At 42.6% G+C, this 19,085-nt stretch overlaps 1 pseudogene; it reads left to right on the top strand.

Moving 5' to 3' along the window:
- The window catches only part of LOC139360939 (centriole and centriolar satellite protein OFD1-like), a 61,196-nt pseudogene that overhangs the window by 29,844 nt on the left and 12,267 nt on the right, over positions 1–19,085 (top strand).

The raw sequence follows: 19,085 nt of genomic DNA, 5'->3' as shown, positions 1-19,085 counted from the left end.
TCTTTATTTACCTCAGTTATGAAATTATCATATCTTATTGTGATTATTTCTCTCTGACTAAATCATGAGGTGTTTAGCAATGAGGCCTATACCTGTGTACAATTTTATATTCTGTCCCCAGTATGCTGCTTTATTTGCAACGGGTAGTTAGTAAATTGTTGCTCTGTGAAAACATAAATGGAAGTGAGAGGTGACAATGTGCTAGCAGCCCTCACTCGTAGTGCCTCCTCGGCTTCATTGTCAACTCTGGTGGCACTTGAGGACCCCTTCAGCCCATCATGGCACAGTGGGAGCCCCTCTCTGGGCTGGCTGAGGGCGGAGCTTCCTCCCTCTGCTTGTAGGGAGGTGTGGAGGGAGAGGTGCTTGCAGGAACCGGGGCTGCACCGTGCTCTTGGGCAAGTGCGAGTTCTAGTAGGTGCTGGCAGGGGCTTGGAGGCCCGCACGTGGAGCGGTCCCCCGGCACCGCCAGCCCAGGGCAGTGAGGGACTTAGCACCCGGGCCAGCAGCTGCGGAGGTTGCACTGGGTCTCCCAGCAGTAGCGGCCCACCGGAGGTGCACTCAAATTCTTGCCAGGCCTTAGCCGCCTCCCCATGGGGCAGGACTGGGGACTTGCAGCCCGCCATGTCTGAGCCCCCACTCCACCGTGGGCTCCCCAAGGGGTGCAACCCCTTGCCCCATGTCACCGGGTCCCATCAACCGCCCAAGGGCTGAGGAGAGCAGATGCAGCTCGGGACTGGTGGGCAGCTCCACCTGCAGCCCCCGTGCAGGATCCACTGGGTGAGCATAGCTGGGCTCCTGAGTCTGGTGGGGACTTGGGGAACTTTTATGCCTAGCTAAGGGATCATAAACACACCAATCAGCACTCTGTGTCTAGCTCAGGGTTTGTAAATACACCAATCAAGTACTCTGTGTCTAGTTCAAGGTTTGTAAATACACCAGTTGGTACTCTGTATCTAGCTAACATAGTGGGGACTTGGAGAACTTTTCTGTCTAGCACTGTGTCTAGCTCAAGGATAGTAAATGCACCAATCAGCATTCTGTGTCTAGCTCAGGGTTTGTAAATACAGCAATCAGTAATCTCTGTCTAGCTCAAGGTTTGTAAATACATCAATTGGTGCTCTGTATCTACCTAAGCTAATGGGGACTTGGAGAACTTTTATTTCTAGCTAGAGGATTGTAAATGCACCAGTCAGCACCTTGTCAAAATGGTCCAATCAGCTCTCTGTAAAGTGGACCAATCAGCCCTCTGTAAAATGGTCTAATCAGCAGGATGTGGGTAGGGCCAGATAAAGGAATAAAAGCAGGCTGCCCAAGCTAGCCAGCAGCAACCCACTTGGGTTCCGCTCCACACTGTGGAAGCTTTATTCTTTCCCTCTTTGCAGTAAATCTTGCTGCTGCTCACTCTTTGGGTCCACGCTGCCTTTGTGAGCTGTAACACTCACTGTGAAGGTCTGCAGCTTCACTCCTGACAGCAAGACCATGAACTCACCAGAAGGAAGAAGCTCCAGACACATCTAAATGTCTGAAGGAACAAACTCCGGACATCCCATCTTTAAAAACGGTAACGTTCACTGCAAGGGTCCATGGCTTCATTCTTGAAGTCGGTGAGACCAAGAACCAACCAATTCTGGACACATTTTGGCGACCACAAGGGAACTTTCACCTATCATCACGTGGTGAGACTTTCACCTATCTTCAAGCACTGGGACGTTGACTATTGCCAAGCGGTAAGCACCAACAGACCCCTTTTGCTTGCTATTCTGTCCTATTTTACCTTAGAATTCAGAGGCTAAATACCGGGCACCTGTCGGCCAGTTAAAAGTGACTAGTGCGGCTGCTGGACTTAAGACATGGGTGTCAGGCTTTCTGGGAAAGGGCTCTCTAAAACCCCTGACTCTTTGGAGTTGGGAGCGTTGGTTTGCCTAGAACCAGCTTCCACTTTTCCTGTACTTCTGGGCTGACCTGTGGGTCGACTGAGAGGAAAGCCATGCAGCTCTGGGGTCCTGACAACAAGTTGGTTGAGCCTGCGGCCATGAGTGGAACTCTCAAAGGCATGTCACCCAAGCGAGACTCACGTGTCTATTCTATCTACCCTGACCCTTGCCCCCTGGGTCCTAATGCCTTCCAGACAAACTTCCTCTTGCTTCTCTTCTCTGAGGTTACTACTGCTTCTAAAAATCACTCCCTGTCTCTGGTGCTTTTCTAGTTTCTCCTATAAGAATGAGCTCTAGTATGAACTCCAGGACTTTGTTACCTTCTTTAGGCACCTGGGCTCACCAATCAGAAAGACATAATTTTTGCCCAAATCCCTATTGTAAGACGGACTATCTGGAATTTTAAGATCCCTCCTCAGAGTAGCAGGCCTAACAAAACTATTCCTGAAGCTAGGATATGGGGAGCCTCAGAAATTGTATCCTTCCTGTTCATATAAGCAAGGACAAAAGATGTCACTCTTCCAACCCTAAAGATCCCTTCCCTCCCTCAGGGAATTGCCCTCCCCTTCATTTTGGGTCATAACATCTTTATAGGACAGGGGTAAAGTCCCAATACTAACAGGAGAATGCTTAGGACCCTAACAGGTTCAGGTTTTTGAGAATGTGTCAGTAAGAGTCGTTAAATCCGATTTTTCTTGGTCCAGACCTCCATGTGGTCTGGGTGGACAGGCAAGGGTGCAGATTTTTGAGAATGCATCAGTAAGGGCCACGAAAGATCTGACCTTCATTGGTCCTCCATGTGGTCTGGGGGAAAAGCTAGTGTTTCTGCTGCTGCATTGGTGAGGACAACTATTCTGATCAGCAGGGTCCAGGGACCGTTGCAGGTTCTCGGGCAGGGGGAGGAATAAAACAAACTAAAACTGCGGATGGTTTTATCTTTCAGATGGGAAACACTCAGGGATCAACATCGCATCCTTGAAATGCATCCTAAGTCATTGGGACCAATTTGACCCACAAACCCTGAAAAAGAGGTGGCTCTTATTTTCTGCACTACTGTTTGGCCCCAATATTCTCTCTCTGATGGGGAAAAATGGCCACCTGAGGGAAGTACAAATTACAATACTATCCTACAGCTTGACTTTTTTTGTAAGAGGGAAGGCAAATGGAGTGAAATACCTTATGTCCAAGCTTTCTTTTCATTGAGGGAGAATAATACACAGCTATGCAAAGCTTGCAATTTACATCCCAGAGGAGGACCTCTTAGCTTACCCCCATATCCTAGCCTCCCTATAGCTCCCCTTCCTATTAATGATAATCCTCCTCTAATCTCTCCTGCCCAGAAAGAAATAAACAAAGAAATCTCCAAAGGACCACAAAAACCTTCAGGCTATTGTTTATGTCCCCTTCAAGCTGTAGGGGGAGGGCAATTTGACCTAACCCGGGTACATGTCCCCTTCTCCCTCTCTGATTTAAACCAGATCAAGGCAGACCTGGGCAAGTTTTCAGATGATCCTGATAAGTACATAGGGCAAACCTTCAACCTTGCTTGGAGAGATGTCATGCTACTGTTAGATCAAACACTGCCCTTTAATGAAAAGAAGGTGGTTTTGGCTGCAGCTTGAGAGTTTGGAGATACTTGGTACCTTAGTCAAGTAAATGATAGAATGACAGCTGAAGAAAGGGACAAATTCCCTACCAGTCAGCAAGCCATCCCCAGTTTGGATCTCCACTGGGATCTTGACTCAGATCATGGGGACTGGAATCATAAACATCTGTTGACCTGTGTTCTAGAAGGACTAAAGAGCATTAGGGAAAATGTCCATGAATTATTCAGTGATGTCCACCATAACTGAGGGATAGGAAGAAAGTCCTTCTGCCTTCCTCGAGCGGCTACATGGGAGGCCTTAAGAAAATATACTCCCCTGTCACTCGAATCACTTGAGGGTTAACTGATTCTAAAAGATAAATTTATTACCCAGTCAGCCCTAGATATCAGGAGAAAGATCCGGAAGCAAGCCCTGGACCCTGAACAAAATTTGGAGACATTATTAAACCGGGCAACCTCAGTGTTCTATAATAGGGACCAAGAGGAACAGACCCAAAAGGAAAAGCGAGATCAGAAAAAGGCCGCAGCCTTAGCCATGGCCCTCAGGCAAACAAACCTTGGTGGTTCAGAGAGGACAGAAAATGGAGCAGGCCTATCACCCAGTAAGCTTTGTGATCAGTGTGGTTTACTAGGACACTTTAAAAAAGATTGTCCAATGAGAAACAAGCTGACCACTCATCCATGTCCACTATGCTAAGGCAGTCACTGGAAGGTGCACTGCCCCAGAGGATGAGGGTTCTGTGGGTCAGTAGCCCCCAACCAGATGATCCAACAACAGGACTGAAGGTGCCTGGGGCAAGCACCAGCTCATGTCATCACCCTCATTGTGCTCTGAATACACTTAACCATTGAGGGCCAGGAAATTGACTTCCTCCTGGATGCTGGCATAGCCTTCTCAGTGTTAATCTCCTGTCCTGACGACTGTCCTCAAGGTCCATTACCATCTGAGGAATCCTAGGACAGCCTGTAACCAGGTATTTCTCCCACCTCCTCAGTTGTAACTGGGAGACTTTACTCTTTTAACATGCCTTTCTTGTTATGCCTGAAAGTTCCACACCCTTATTAGGGAGGGATATATTAACCAAGACTGGAGCCATTATCTACGTGAATATGGGGAACAAGTTACCCATTTGGTGTCCCCTACTTGAGGAGGGAATCAACCCTGAAGTCTGGGCATTGGAAGGACAATGTGGAAGGGCAAAAAATGCCCGCCCAGTCCAAATCAGTTTAAAAGATCCCACCATGTTTCCTTACCAAAGGCAATATCCCTTAAGGCCTGAAGCTCATAAAGGATTACAGGATATTGTTAAACTTTAAAAGCTCAAGGCTTAGTAAGGAAATGCAGCATTCCTTGGAACACCCCAATTTTAGGAGTACAAAAATCTCAGTGGAGACTAGTGCAAGATCTTAGACTCATCAATGAGGCAGTAATTCCTCTGTATCCAGTTGTACCCAACCCCTACACCTTGCTGTCACAAATACCAGAGGAAGCAGAATTGTTCACTGTTCTGGACCTCAAGGATGCCCTCTTCTGTATTCCCCTGCACTCTGACTCCATGTTTCTCTTTGCCTTTGAGGATCCCACAGACCACACGTCCCAACTTATGTGGACCATCTTGCTCCAAGGGTTTAGGGATAGTCCTCACCTGTTTAGTCAGGCACTGACCCAAATTCTAGGTCACTTCTCAAGTCCAGGCACTCTGATCCTTCTGTATGTGGATGATTTACTTTTGGCTACCAGTTAGGAAGCCTCATGCCAGCAGGCTACTCTAGATGTCTTGAACTTTCTAGCTAATCAAGGCTACAAGCTGTCTAGGTTGAAGGCCCAGCTTCGCCTACAGCAGGTCAGATATCTAGGCCTAATCTTAGCCAGGAGGACTAGGGACCGCAGCAAGGAATGAATACAGCCTGTGCTGGCTTATCCTCACCCTAAGACATTAAAACAGTTGTGGGGGTTCCTTGAAATTACCGGCTTTTCCTGACTATGACTATGGATACAGTGAGATAGCCAGGACCCTCTATACTCTAATCAAGGAAACCCAGAGGGCAAATATTCATCTAGTGGAATGGGAACCAGAGACAGAAACAGCCTTCAAAACATTAAAGCAGGCCCTAGTACAAGTTCTAACTTTAAGCCTTCCCACAGGACAAAACTTCTCTCTGTATGTCACAGGGAGAGCATGTATAGCTCTTGGATTCCTTACTCAGACTCGTAGGACAACCCCACAACCAGTGGCACATCTAAGTAAGGAAATTGATGTAGTAGCAAAAGGTTGGCCTCATCATTTACAGGTAGTTGTGGTGGTGGCTGTCTTAGTGTCAGAGGCTATCAAGATAATACAAGGAAAGTACCTCAGTGTCTGGACTACTCATGATGTAAATGACTTACTAGGTGCCAAAGGAAGTTTATGGCTATCAGACAACCACCTGCTTAGATACCAGGTGCAACTCCTTGAGGGACCAGTGCTTCAAGTGCATACATGTGTGGCCCTCAACCCTGCCAGTTTTCTCCCAGAGGATGGGGAACCAAATGAGCATGACTGCCAACAAATCCAGACTTATGCCACCTGAGATGATCTGTTAGAAGTCCCCTTAGCTAATCCTGACCTTAACCTATATACTGATGGAAGTTCATTTGTGGAGAACGGGATACAAAGGGCAGGTTATGCCATAGTTAGTGATGTAACCACACTTGAAAGTAAGTCTCTTCCCCCAGGGACCTGTGCCCAGTTAGCAGAACTAGTGGCACTTACCTGAGCCTTAGAACTGGGAAAGGGAAAAAGAATAAATGTGTATAGAGATAGTAAGTATGCTTATGTAATCCTACATGTCCATGCTGCAATATGGAAAGAAAGGCAGTTTCTAACTTCTGGGGGAACTCCCATTAAATACCACAAGGAAATCATGGAGCTTGGCACTCAGTGCAAAAACTCAAGGAGGTGGCAGGCTTACACTGCCAAAATCATCAAAATGGGAAGGAGAGGGGAGAATAGCAGCATAAGTGGGTGGCAGAGGCAGGGAAAGACCAGCAGAAAGGAAAGAGAGAGACAAAGAAGAAGTCAAAGAGAAAGAAAAAGAGATAGAAGTAGTAAAGAAAAAACAGTGCCTACCCAGCCAAGGCATATTCTTCTTATGTGGAATGTCAACTTGTATCTGCCTCCCCACTAAGTGGACAGGCACCTGCACCTTAGTCTTTCTAAGTCCCAACATTAATATTGCCCCAGGAAATCAGACTTTATCAGTACCCCTCAAAGATCAAGTCCATCAGCACAGAGCAATACAACTAATACCCCTACTTATAGGGTTAGGAATCCAGAATAGCTGGGTTATCTACCTCATTATCCTACTACCACACACTCTCAAAAGATTTCTCAATTTGCAAGAAATAACAAAATCTATTTTTACTCTATGATCCCAAATACACTCTTTAGCAGCAGTGACTCTCCAAAACCGCTGAGGCCTAGATTTCCTCACTGCTGAAAAAGGAGGACACTGCACCTTCTAAGGGGAAGAGTGTTGTTTTTACATTAACTAGTCAGGGATAGTACGAGATGCCAACTGGTGTTTTCAGGAAAAGGCTTCTGAAATCAGACAATACCTTTAAAATTTTTTTTTTTTTTTTTTTTTTTTTTTTTTTTTTTTGAGACAGAGTCTCGCTTAGTCGCACAGGCTGGAGTGCAATGGCGCGATCTCGGCTCACTGCAAGCTCCGCCTCCCGGGTTCACGCCATTCTCCTGCCTCAGCCTCCCGAGTAGCTGGGACTACAGGCGCCCGCCGCCTCGCCCGGCTAATTTTTTGCATTTTTAGTAGAGACGGGGTTTCACCGTGTTAGCCAGGATGGTCTCGATCTCCTGACCTCGTGATCCGCCCGCCTCGGCCTCCCAAAGTGCTGGGATTACAGGCATGAGCCACCGCGCCCGGCCACCTTTCAAATTCTTACACTAACCCCTGGAGTTGGGCAACATGGCTTCTCCCCTTTCTACCTCCAGTGGCAGCCATCTTGCTATTACTAGCCTTTGGGCCCTGTATCCTTAACCTTCTTGTCAGATTTGTTTCTGCTAGAATTGAGGCCATCAAGCTACAGATGGTCTTACAAATGGAACCCCAAATGAGCTCAACTAACAACTTTTACTGAGGACCCCAGGACCGACCTGCTGGCACTTTCACTGGCCTAGAGAGCTCCCCTCTGGAAAACACTACAACTTCAGGGGCCCTTCATGGCCCCTAACCAGCAGGAAGTAGCTAGAGCAGTCATCCGACAAATTCCCAACAGCAGTTGGGGTGTCCTGTTTAGAGAGGGGATTGAGAGGTGACAGTGTGCTAGTACCCCTCACTCTCAGGGCCTCCTTGGCCTCAGTGTCCACTCTGGCGGTGCTTGAGGAGCCCTTAAGCCCACCATGGCACCATGGGAGCCCCTCTCTGGGTTGACAGGCAGGAGCTACCTCCCTCTGCTTGCCAGGAGGTGTGGAGGGAGAGGTGCGGTCGGGATCTGGGGTTGCCCCAGAGCTCTGGGGCCAGTATGAGTTCCGCAGGCAGGGGTGCGGGCTCAGCGAGCTCGGTACATGGAGTGGCGGCCAGCGCCACTGCCCCAGGGCAGTGAGGGGCTTAGCCCCCGGGCCAGCAGCTGTGGAAGTTTGGCCAGGTGCCCCTACTCAAATTCTCGCCAGGCCTCAGCTGCCTCCCCACAGGGCAGGGCTTGGGACCTGCAGCCCACCATGTCTGAGCCCCCCACTCCACGGTGGGCTCCCCAAGGGGCATTGGCCCCTGCTCTGTGGCTCCGGGTCCCATCAACCGCCAAGGGCTGAGGAGTACAGGCGCGGCTCAGGACTGACCGGCAGTTCCACCTGCAGCCTGGGTAGAGGATCCACTGGGTGAGGCCAGTTGAGCTCCTGAGTCTGGTGGGGACTTGGGGAAATTTTATGTCTAGCTAAGAGATCGTAAACACACCAATCAGCACTCTGTGTCTAGTTCATGGTTTGTAAATACAACAATTGGTACTCTGTATCTAGCTAAGCTAGTGGAGAACTTTTATGTCTAGCTAGAGGATTGTAAATGCACCAATCAGCACCCTGTCCAAATGGTCCAGTCAGCTCTCTGTAAAATGGACCAATCAGCAGGATGTGGGTAGGGCCAGATAAGGGAATAAAAGGCTGCGGGAGCCCTTCCACACTGTGGAAGCTTTCTTCTTTCTCTGTTTGTGTACATCTTGCTGCTGCTCACTCTTTGGGTCAACGCTGCCTTTGTGAGCTGTAACACTCACCATGAAGGTCTGCAGCTTCACTCCTGAAGCCAACCAGACCATGAACCCACTGGGAAGAATGAGCAACTGCAGACGGCTGCCTTTAAGAGCTGTAACACTCACCGCAAAGGTCTGCACCTTCACTCCTGACAGTGAGACCATGAACCCACCAGAAGGAAGAAGCTCCAGACACATCTGAACATCTAAAGGAGCAAACTCCGGACACACCATCTTTAAGAACTGTAACACTCATGGCGAGGGTCCGTGGCTTCATTCTTGAAGTCAGTGAGACCAAGAACCCACCAATTCCCGGCACAAAAGGGTGATCCATTCATTTAGGAGTTCATATGACCTTGCTAACTCTAAGTCAGGATGACGCATGAACTGAAACATTCAAACAGCACCACCAGTAAAATGCGTGGTGATTTCATTCTTTGGAGTATCATTTCTGAATGTACATTTTGTGCAATTTCCTTCCTGAAGAACTTATCAAATTTTAGTTAAGGGAGCCAGATGTGGTGGCTCATGCCTCTAGTCCCAGAAGTTTGAGAGGTAGAGGGGGGCATATCGTTTGAATCCAGAGATTCAAGACAAGTCTGGGGAGCATGGCAAAAGTCCGTCTCTACAAAAAATACAAAAAATGTAGCCAGACTTGCTGATGTGTGCCTGTAGTCCCAGCTACTTGAGAGACTGAGGCAGGAGGGTTCCTTGAGCTCAAAAGGCAGAGGTTGCAGTGAGCAGAGATTTCACCATGCACTCCAGCCTGGGGAACTGAGCTGGACCCTGTCTAAATTTTTGTTTGTTTGTTTGTTTGTTTGTTTAAATGACTGAGAGATGTTCTATTTCTAAGTAGCATATATTACATGAGGGAAGTTAGGAAGGTATGATAATGCAGTTTAACAGTAATTAGAGGAGTCAATTTTTATGCAGCTAGAACATCTAGTTGAATGAGGTTGAAACTTTGCTTTCCAACAAAGTTAAAGATTCCAACTCAAGGCTGGGATTTTCGTTTATTTTCATTATTTATTTATTATTTATTGAGATGGATTCTCACTTTGTAACCCAGGCTGGAGTGTAGTGGCAAGATATCAGCTCACCAGAACCTCAACCTCCCGTGTTCAAGTGATTCTCCTGCCTCAGTCTTCAGAGTAGCAAGGATTACAGGTGCCCACCACCATACCCGGCTAATTTTTGTATTTTATTAGAGATGTGGTTTCACCATGTTGGCCAGGATAGTCTCAAACTCGACCTCAGGTGAGCTTCCTTGCTAAGAGCAAGAGAAGGAGAGCTGACTCAGAGAGTTGACGCTTTTAATTGTAAGTAATGCACCCTTATTTTGTATATTCAGAATAATGAGATTTAAAAGAATTACAAAATATATGTCAAAATATTCTATCGTTTATTGACAAATAGAGTTCTTGTTTATGAAGGTTATATCACCTAGTATTAGAAGGTACAATTGAAGAGGAACTAACACTAGGGTTTTGCTTTTGAACTATTGAACATTAAGATGAAAGGCAGAATGAGATACTATAACCGAGCTTCAGTGAGACCAGACAGAAAATTAGGACAGGCTATTGATACTTGAACAGATCATATGTTTGCAGTTAACTTCAGTCCTTCAGGTCTGATAATTTTGTATGTTTATGTAAAGTAACTGAATTCTATATTTCCAGGCCTGTAGCTCTTACCAATTCTGTGCTCAGAAAACAAAGCATGGTGGTCTGACTCTACTTGCATTGGATGAAATTACTCCTCGTGTGTTATTCATTTTTTCTAAGTGCTCACAAATGTTCCATCTTTCAGATCTTACCTAGGATTGACAGCAAGCTCACCTGTATATAGTTTGTGCAAGAAGCTTTCTTTTCCACTGGAAATATGCTGTTAATTGACACCCATAGATGGTCTAGGAATCTTAGTTCATTAAAGAATTTGTCTCCATCTTCTCTAAAGTTGTTTTCTCACTTGTATAGGTTTGACTGGTTTGATTTCAACTCTCTGCCTGCCTTACTCTCTTTTTGGCAATAATAAAAATGTAAATTGATCAAAAGAATGGGAAAAAAAAAGAAACAACATTTGGGCAGAGAAAGTTCATCACCTCTTTACCTCTATTTTCTCTGCTCCTATTCCCTCTCTATCAGCATATAAACTAGTTTTCACCTCTCCATGGCTTTCTAGATTACCAGCAGAGGGAGCTAATACCTAGAGTCTTTAACTGCTCTTAGACTACTCAGTGTTTTGTAGCACTTCTCAGGTTGACTGGATCTCAGCACCTGTGAACTCGCCTCCCTGGCTTGGGAATTGGTGCTATGGTTGATCTGAAGTCTCACTATGAAGATCATTCTATTCTTAAGTATTTGAAAGCCCATATTTGGGCTTCCATATTTGGAACATCCATCTATCTTTTGCCATCTCTTTTGGTAATTTTTCAATATTTAATCAATAGTTTTTGCTTTTTAGGGTTTTTCATTTTTGTTTGTTTTTGTTTTGTTTTGTTTTGTTTGAAGAGACAGGGTCTTGCTTTGTTGTCCAGGGTGACATCCAACTCTTGGGTTAAAGTGATTCTCCTGCCTCAGCCTTTTGACAAACTGCAATTATAGTTGTGAACAACCACACTTTGCTACATCCGGTATAGTACTAGATGTCAAAAACAACTATTCTACCTTAAATATGTATGGACTAATTAATTAAATCCCACAGTAAGAAACAGCATTATAAAAAACTCAAGTACATAAATACACTTTTGTTGCTTTGTAACTAATAGGATCATTCTTTCATTCCACAATTGATTGTAGCCATTTATCACCTGCAACCATTGTTTAAGTGTTAATTATCTTCTATGGGAAACCACTTACCTCTTGAGACTCTCACACACCCCTTAGCCAGACACCACAGCCCCCTGGTTCTGCTAGTTTCAATACACTGTAACTAGATCAGTTCATAAAATACACTGAGGACTTCTGGCTCTTTCCTTCTGCTTCCCAGTAGTAATAGTCAGGTAGCAGTTTTAGTCTACTAAATTAAAAACACTTGATGTTTTTTCCTAAATTCGTTACATTAGCTATTGAGTTTATTTACTTTTTATACTTTTGCTAATTTCAGGACCCAAATTCTCCAGGAAGAAAAACATAAAAGTGTGAATGAGGCACTTAGGATGGGGGAGCAGAATATAAACTTTCTTGAGAAGACCTATGACCAAAGAGCTTAAGAGTGAACTTCTGAAGTGATTGTTTGGCACTTTTGAAGGAGTGATATGTTTAAATTAAGTTTGTGGAAACATAACAAAAACTGAGGAAGTAGTCTATGATTAACATCCTATGCAAATTTTAGTGTTTGAACAAAAAATACATATTGTCATCAATAGCCAATACTTTCCTACATTTGAGTTAGGGTATTTTAAAAAGATAAGGTGTAGAGAAGTACATGCTCTGCTTTTCTTTCTCTGGGATTCTTTAATGTTTGTTGAGGTCTGTGATTTGCTTTAATTTTCAGAGTACCTTGTGATTTACTCAGCTTGCACAGTTGATAAGCTGTAAAATTTGAATTATAGTCACTTTTAGTGACCTTTTCCCATACTGCCACAAAGATGGGGATATCTAACAATATATAAATTATATTTAGTGGTCGTAGTATTTGTCAGTGACCATATGCCTTGCATTCCTTCATGATTCTGCAAAGCTAGAATCAAAAGAAGGGAACTAAAATTAAGTATGTGAGGCAAAATGTGATATAGGGAAAGGAGAATAAGGACAACTATGGTTACTTTGGCTTTTCTATACTCTAAGTTTTGTGTATCAGTGGATAATAGCTCAGTGCTAGGACATCATGCCCCTATGGTAAGTTTTCAGTGGATGGAAAAGCATCTGCCACATAAAGAGTGCCTAGTGAATATTTGTTGTAAATGTGCCATGAGACACAATTCAGGTCCTCTTGGCATTTATTTGGCCTCTTTTTTATTGTCTTACTCATAAGTTGTCGTTGATACTTCATTACATAGTACATACAAGGGTTTCTTAAATTCTATTTTTTAAAAATACAGCAGCTTTTTTATCGATTTTGAAATGATGCATTTTACACACTTCTTTTATGTCAATTCCTATACTAGAACAGCTACATGGAAGTTGCTGTAGTTACTAAATTTTTAGGAATAAATAAATTAAAATATGTGTGTTAATTTTATATTGTGTATTAGCTAATATATAATTATGGAACTAGTGAACTCTTTGTTACCATTGTGACAGCTTCTGCTGTCTGCATGGTGTCTGTCTGGCTTTGTGAATCTTCGTATGACTCTGGCAAGTGTTGGACTTTGGAGGCTGTTCACCACAGGAGTGTTTCCTTTTTCTTTTGGAACCAAAAGGGCAGCTTTTAACAGCTGAGACAGAGAAGTGAATCTGTGAAAATGTGCCTTTGGGCATTTCTAATCCAAAAGTAGTTCTCTTGCCACTTGTCTCTCAAGACCGTTCCTACTCCCTGGGCACAAAGTTCTTATGTTGGTTGGGAGTGGGCAGATAGTACAGGTGAATTGGAAGTGATTGTCTAATTATCCTTTGGGATAGAGTCTATTGTGTTTTCTGTAAGTCTAATTTTCTTCTTTGCTCTTTGTGTCAGTTGAAAGCAACTGAAAAGTGATGATTTCAGTAACCTTACAACAATACGATTCCTCATTTTGTATAGTTGAAGCTTATAGGGTAGAGGCAGGGTTTTAGTGAACGCTTTATGTTTGGAAGTCACATCATTGGCTTTAGTACTGAGGGACTTTGAAGTTTACATAATGTCATGTTCAGTGCCCTCAGGTATGCCTGTGCCATAGATAAGCTCCTGCATTGATATCAGTCTTTCCAGAAAGGTAACTGAGGAACTCATATTTAGTCGTTCTGATTCTCAGGTGTCAACTTGAACTAAAGGACGACTACCTCATTAGGAGTAATTGACTGATTGAAGATGAAAGGAAGAATAAAGGTGATGTTTGGGTGAGAAAAGGAGCTGTATTTTTCAGTTCCAATATAGGTTATTAACTTCCCAATTGGGTCCTGTCCTATATTCTAAAAAAGTACAGCTTACACTTCATTGTTCTCACAACATTATAGTTTTTTGTAATTTTAATTATGTAAAATTAACAAAAGATTGTCTTCCCTCTCTTTTGAGAAACCTTAATGTTTAATGTTTTGTGTATTCACAAAGGCCAGTGATTTATCATAGACATTTTATTCTACTTTATTTCAATATATTTTGATAAATCTGTAATCATCAAGAAGTTGGAAGTAACTTATTGCCCTCTGATACACATTACTTGTAACCATGAGATACCTTATTTTTCAGTATGAAAAATTTTACCTTCTCTATACTCTGTGGACCTAGTTTCTAATTTCTTTTGCTTCCTCCTCTGTTATTTCTTTCTTTCCATTTTTTGTTTTGGAGATGTCTTACTCTTGTCACTCAGGCTGGAGTGTAATGGCATGATCTTGGCTCACTGCACCCTCCGCCTTCTGGTTCAAGTGTTTCTCCTGCCTCAGTCTCCAAAGTAGCTGGGATTACAGGTGCATGCCACCACGCCCAACTAATGTTTGTATTTTCAGTGGAGATGGATTTTCACCATGTTGGCCAGGCTGGTCCCGAAATCCTGACCTCAGGAAACCCTCCCGCCTCGGTCTCCAAAACGCTGGGATTACAAGCATGAGCCATAGCACCCAGCCTCTTTTGATTCCAGTATAGTTTTACTCTTTATAATATTTCTTTTACTTGATATATAACCTCCGAACTCTTGTATACATTGGCCTGAGATTATTGAAATAGAGTAATTCTTTGATCTTCAGATACTTTACATTTCAATGTATTTCTAGGAAATTTCCTGTAATGGAAGTAAAGCTATCGCTTTCTTCCTGGATCCCAACTGCTGCTGACAGATGCACAGATCCTATTGGCTCTTGGGGCCATTATCAATAGGTAGAAGGCATAGAGAGCACCTCTGTGCATGGTAGAGGAGAGAAACAGGTTTTCAGGTGAATTTGAGGATTTAAAAGAGTTCTTTTACTTGGAGTAGGTCTCCAAGAGTAATAATGTTTCATTAAAATGCACTAAATTACTTTGTTCTGAAATCTGAGAGTCAGGATTGCTCTGAGCTTTCAGATTAGATAGATTTGAGCTCTGAGATTAAATAGAATTAATAGCTCTGAGATTAAATAGAATTAATATCATATTTATTGGGTGAGTACAAAGAAAAGGAACAACACGTTAAAACCCTTTTACCAGTTTTTGTTAAATGAAATAGAAAAGATTGATAATGACTAGGATTTTTTTTTTAACCTTCATAGGTCTAGCTCAGGTGGCTCCTGAGGTTAAGGTATTTCAGAAAGAACTGCAGAAGGCAGAAAATGCTATTGTAGCTGAGTATGAAAAGTTTGAAAACCACAGGTAAGCTCTGCAAAAGCAACTGCAAGATGAAGTGAGTATTGCTCTTTGCCAGTTCCAGTATGATACCAGTACATTTTGTCAATAGGTAAGCTTGGCACAAGTCACACCAGTGTAAATTAGATTTACTTTAACATCAAACATTGCTCCCCCAAATATGCTAAAGGTATTCTTTCCCATCTGAGAAAATTCCCCAGGGATAATATGACTTTTTATTTGTAATAGTAAAAAAATGGAAAAGAAAGCAAACACACCTAAACATAAAATTTTCAGAATGCCTGATTGTACCCACTGTTATCTCTTGATTCTCACCCTAAGGAATGTTACAAACATTCCCTGTGTCTGCTGTCTGCCTGTTCTAGAATTCTTTGATGTGACTGAAAAAGATGTGAAAATTTTGCTTGTGTGTTCTGTTTGTGTGTGTGTGTGTGTTTAAACAGGGACACTGTTGTTACTGGCATGAAGCTTCTCGACAAAATGAGTACAAGCATGATTAGAGAACTATTTTCTTTTTAAGCAAGTTGTGATCATCTGTTTTGCATTGATTTCTTTTCCTGTTAGTCTCTTCAGATTGAGCATTCTGCCCGGCTGAAGGCCCAGACACTATCATACAAAGCTTCTGTAAAGAGCTTAACTGTTCAGGTTGCTGATTTAAAATTGCAACTGAAACCAACTCAGACAAGTTAGGGACATTTTTAATCCATAAATATTTTGTGTGTATAAAACTTCTGATGCTTGTGAAAATATAATAATCATAATTTATTGAATATTAAGTAAATATTGTGTTAGGAGAAAAGCCAGAGAAACATATCCCAACTTAGAAGTAAAATCTTCTGTATATTTTGGTAATACCATTTGGATCATTGGCAAAAGTGACTTGCTTCATAGGTGCCTCATGGCTTGGGGGAGCCTCAGGATCCAAATGGGAAAGGCGTGGTGGTGACATAGAAGTCTCCACGTTCAACTTAGGATTTTCTTTTCTGTTTGTTACCCCAAGGTTAACATCAATTCAGTAGTTTTACAGATGCCATGATAGACAGACATATGCATGCACAGGAGGAGCAGAGTGGTTTAGCAAAGAGAACGTTGCCCTTAGAATCAGAGAACTGTTCTTTCGGACCCCAGTTTTGAAGTTAGTTGTTTGATCTTGGGCATGTTACTCTAACTTCCTTGGGCCTCAGTTTCCTCATTTGTAATGAGGATAATAATACCTAAAGAGTCATGATGTAAAAGATGAAATGAAGTGGGTTTCAGTCCAGTGCCCGAGACATAAAAAACACTCAAGAAATGGTTATTGGTATCATTTTATGATTATGTCTTCACTGTGAATGCATCTCTGCCCTTTCCTACTTCTTAAGAAGGATACTGAGGCTTACAAGCCTTATTCTTTAGTTGCTTTAAAGCTCAAAGAAAGTGTGTATGTGTTACAAATTCAACTGATTTCTCATACTCGTTCTGAGTCTTTCTGGTTCCCATTTGCACTCTTTCCTCATCAGCCCTTTGCTCTCTTCTACCACTACTTCGCTTATTTTTATCTCTTTACTTGTTTTTACTGTTTTCTGTTCCTCCTTTCCTTTCAGTTCTGTTTGTGAAACTTCTCACAGCTGAAATCATAGTCTCATGTTAATAAAAATAGTTGAATGAGTGTAGAACCCTTTCACGTGCATGCATTGCTGAGGGCATGCTTCTTTTGGGTAGCATCATAGAGAGGCATTGTAGGAGAGTGGGGCACACACACTGGCTTTGCATTAGGAAAGCCCAGTAGCTCTTGGATGTGCTAACTGTGTGACCCAGCCTCAGTAAGCTTTAGTTATCCATCTGTAAAATGGAAGCAGTGAGAGTTCCTTGGACACAGTGTTGTTGTGAATGAAGGCCCTTACTTCCTTGTCTTAAATCCGAGCTGTATGCTGTGGATTTCAAAGCACATGAAATCCACAGCATGTGAGTTCTAAACAGCCAGCTGTAGTGAAATGCATTAATTATTTTCTAGTCAACTGTATGAATATTCATGTTGGGATAAACAAAGATAATAAAAGGGTTTACATCACTTCAGGCAGGTCAGACTTTTCAACTAAATTAGTTCAAGTCTGGTTAGGTTTGCCACCAAATAAGTTATGAATAAATTTTTGGCTCTCACACCATTTTGGATTTGAAAATTGGATTCTGAAATTATACCATGTTACAAAAGACATATGAAGCTGTAGCTGCTACAATAAGCTCTCAAGAGTTGTTAGTTGTTATTATTACCATGGCTTCAGAAACTGTTTAATGTGTAAGTTTTTCCTTATTATTACTCTCCTCCTCTTTTCAAAAAAAAAATATACACAAGTATATTAATTTTCTTCTCTGGCTTGTTCACTCACTTTTCAAATTAGTTTTCTGTACTCTGCAGCCCTATAGAATGAAGTATACTGCAGTTCAAAGCAGTCTCCAATCGATCATTCTGTCAGTGGATTAACAAGTGGCAACATGGTGCCTTGCAATGGTCACATGCATCAAGATTTCTTGAAAAATTATTTTAAACAGGAAAAAGTTCTAGCAGGTGTGGTTGCATCAACGATCTCAAATCATCCAAATGGATGGTTGGAGGGTAGTTCTTCTGATTCTGACCTTGATGTTTTAGCCACAGTAAGGGAAGGCTCAAAGAGCTTGAGCAAGTGGCTGAAAGCTTGGAAAAGGCTTTCAGAAGTTGCCATTGGAGAGTCATTAAAAACTCCGCCAAAAGTCCTCTACCAGCAAAGAGCCCACCATCTCTGCATTTGCAGGAAGCTTTCAAAAACGTTACTTCCAGTTCCCCAGAAAGACATGTTTTTGCAGAGAACAGAGTTTTCTCTGAGCAGCCTCAACTGAAAACACTTAAAGAAGAAAGAAATGGCATCTCGGAAGCACTGGCAGGCAGTGCAGCCTCAAGGTTATGCAGAGGTACTTCCTCCAGATACCTCTCCTCCACTTTGCTTCCGAAAGCGAAAAGAAGCCTTGAAAGTGAAATGTATCTGGAAGGTAAGCCCCTGCCCATGATACAGAGTTGTGAGGGTCAGTGGCACTGACTGGCAAAGTCTAATGTTTTCTTGGTACACAGAGGTGTTTAGGGGCTGATAGTTGCCTTTCCTTTGCTGCCTGTTGATTTCATGCATTTTATTATTGCCACTGCAGTTTAATTTAGGTGCTTAGATGTGTGGATCTTCTGCATCATAATTGGCTATTTGCAAGAATAACAATTTATTTTCACACTAATAGAGTTATTTAGTAGTTGGTATCTTTATGCAATTGGTAATATTGTTGCCTGGTTTCCTTCTGCACCTTAGGTCTGGGCAGATCACAGGTTGCTTCCGTCAGTCTTTGTCCTGACAGAATGCCCTAGCCACCACCCACTGAGTTGAGGCAAAGCCTCTCTATCCCTCTTTTCTCCAGCCCAGAACAGAAGGTGGAGTAAGTACAACTTTCTGATTGATTGGCTACAGCGGAATCAGGTTATTTGCTCTGCCAGCCTTTACTTGCTTTACTCGGATTTTTTATTGTTGTTGTTGCGGGGGAAAATTGTTGCAGACCATGTGGCTGTATAGTGTTTGAAATAGGACTTAAAAATGATGTTTCATCTTTGAGAATCTAAATTTTCTGGAGGGAAAAAGATAGCTTTTAGCAAATAAATAGATAGTGCTTATTTGTTAAACTGGAAATATAGACCATGCAATATGGTATTAATAAGCATCTTCATAGTTCTGTGAATAGACTCAATTTATTAAGATAAAACACAAATGTACAAAATCTGTGAAAGCAAATGAATGGAGGTTATTTCTGAAGTTGGAACCATTTCACACATCATTAAAATTCTGTTTAAAAAATATTTTGGCATTGAAATATAAACAGATAAGGTCCTTTCTTTCTTTTATTTTAT

The sequence above is a fragment of the Macaca nemestrina genome, chromosome Y, assembly GCF_043159975.1.
Source record: "Macaca nemestrina isolate mMacNem1 chromosome Y, mMacNem.hap1, whole genome shotgun sequence".
Taxonomy (NCBI): Eukaryota; Metazoa; Chordata; class Mammalia; order Primates; family Cercopithecidae; genus Macaca; species Macaca nemestrina.
Note: the sequence above shows the minus strand (reverse complement) of the source record. Positions and strands in the feature narration are given on the sequence as shown.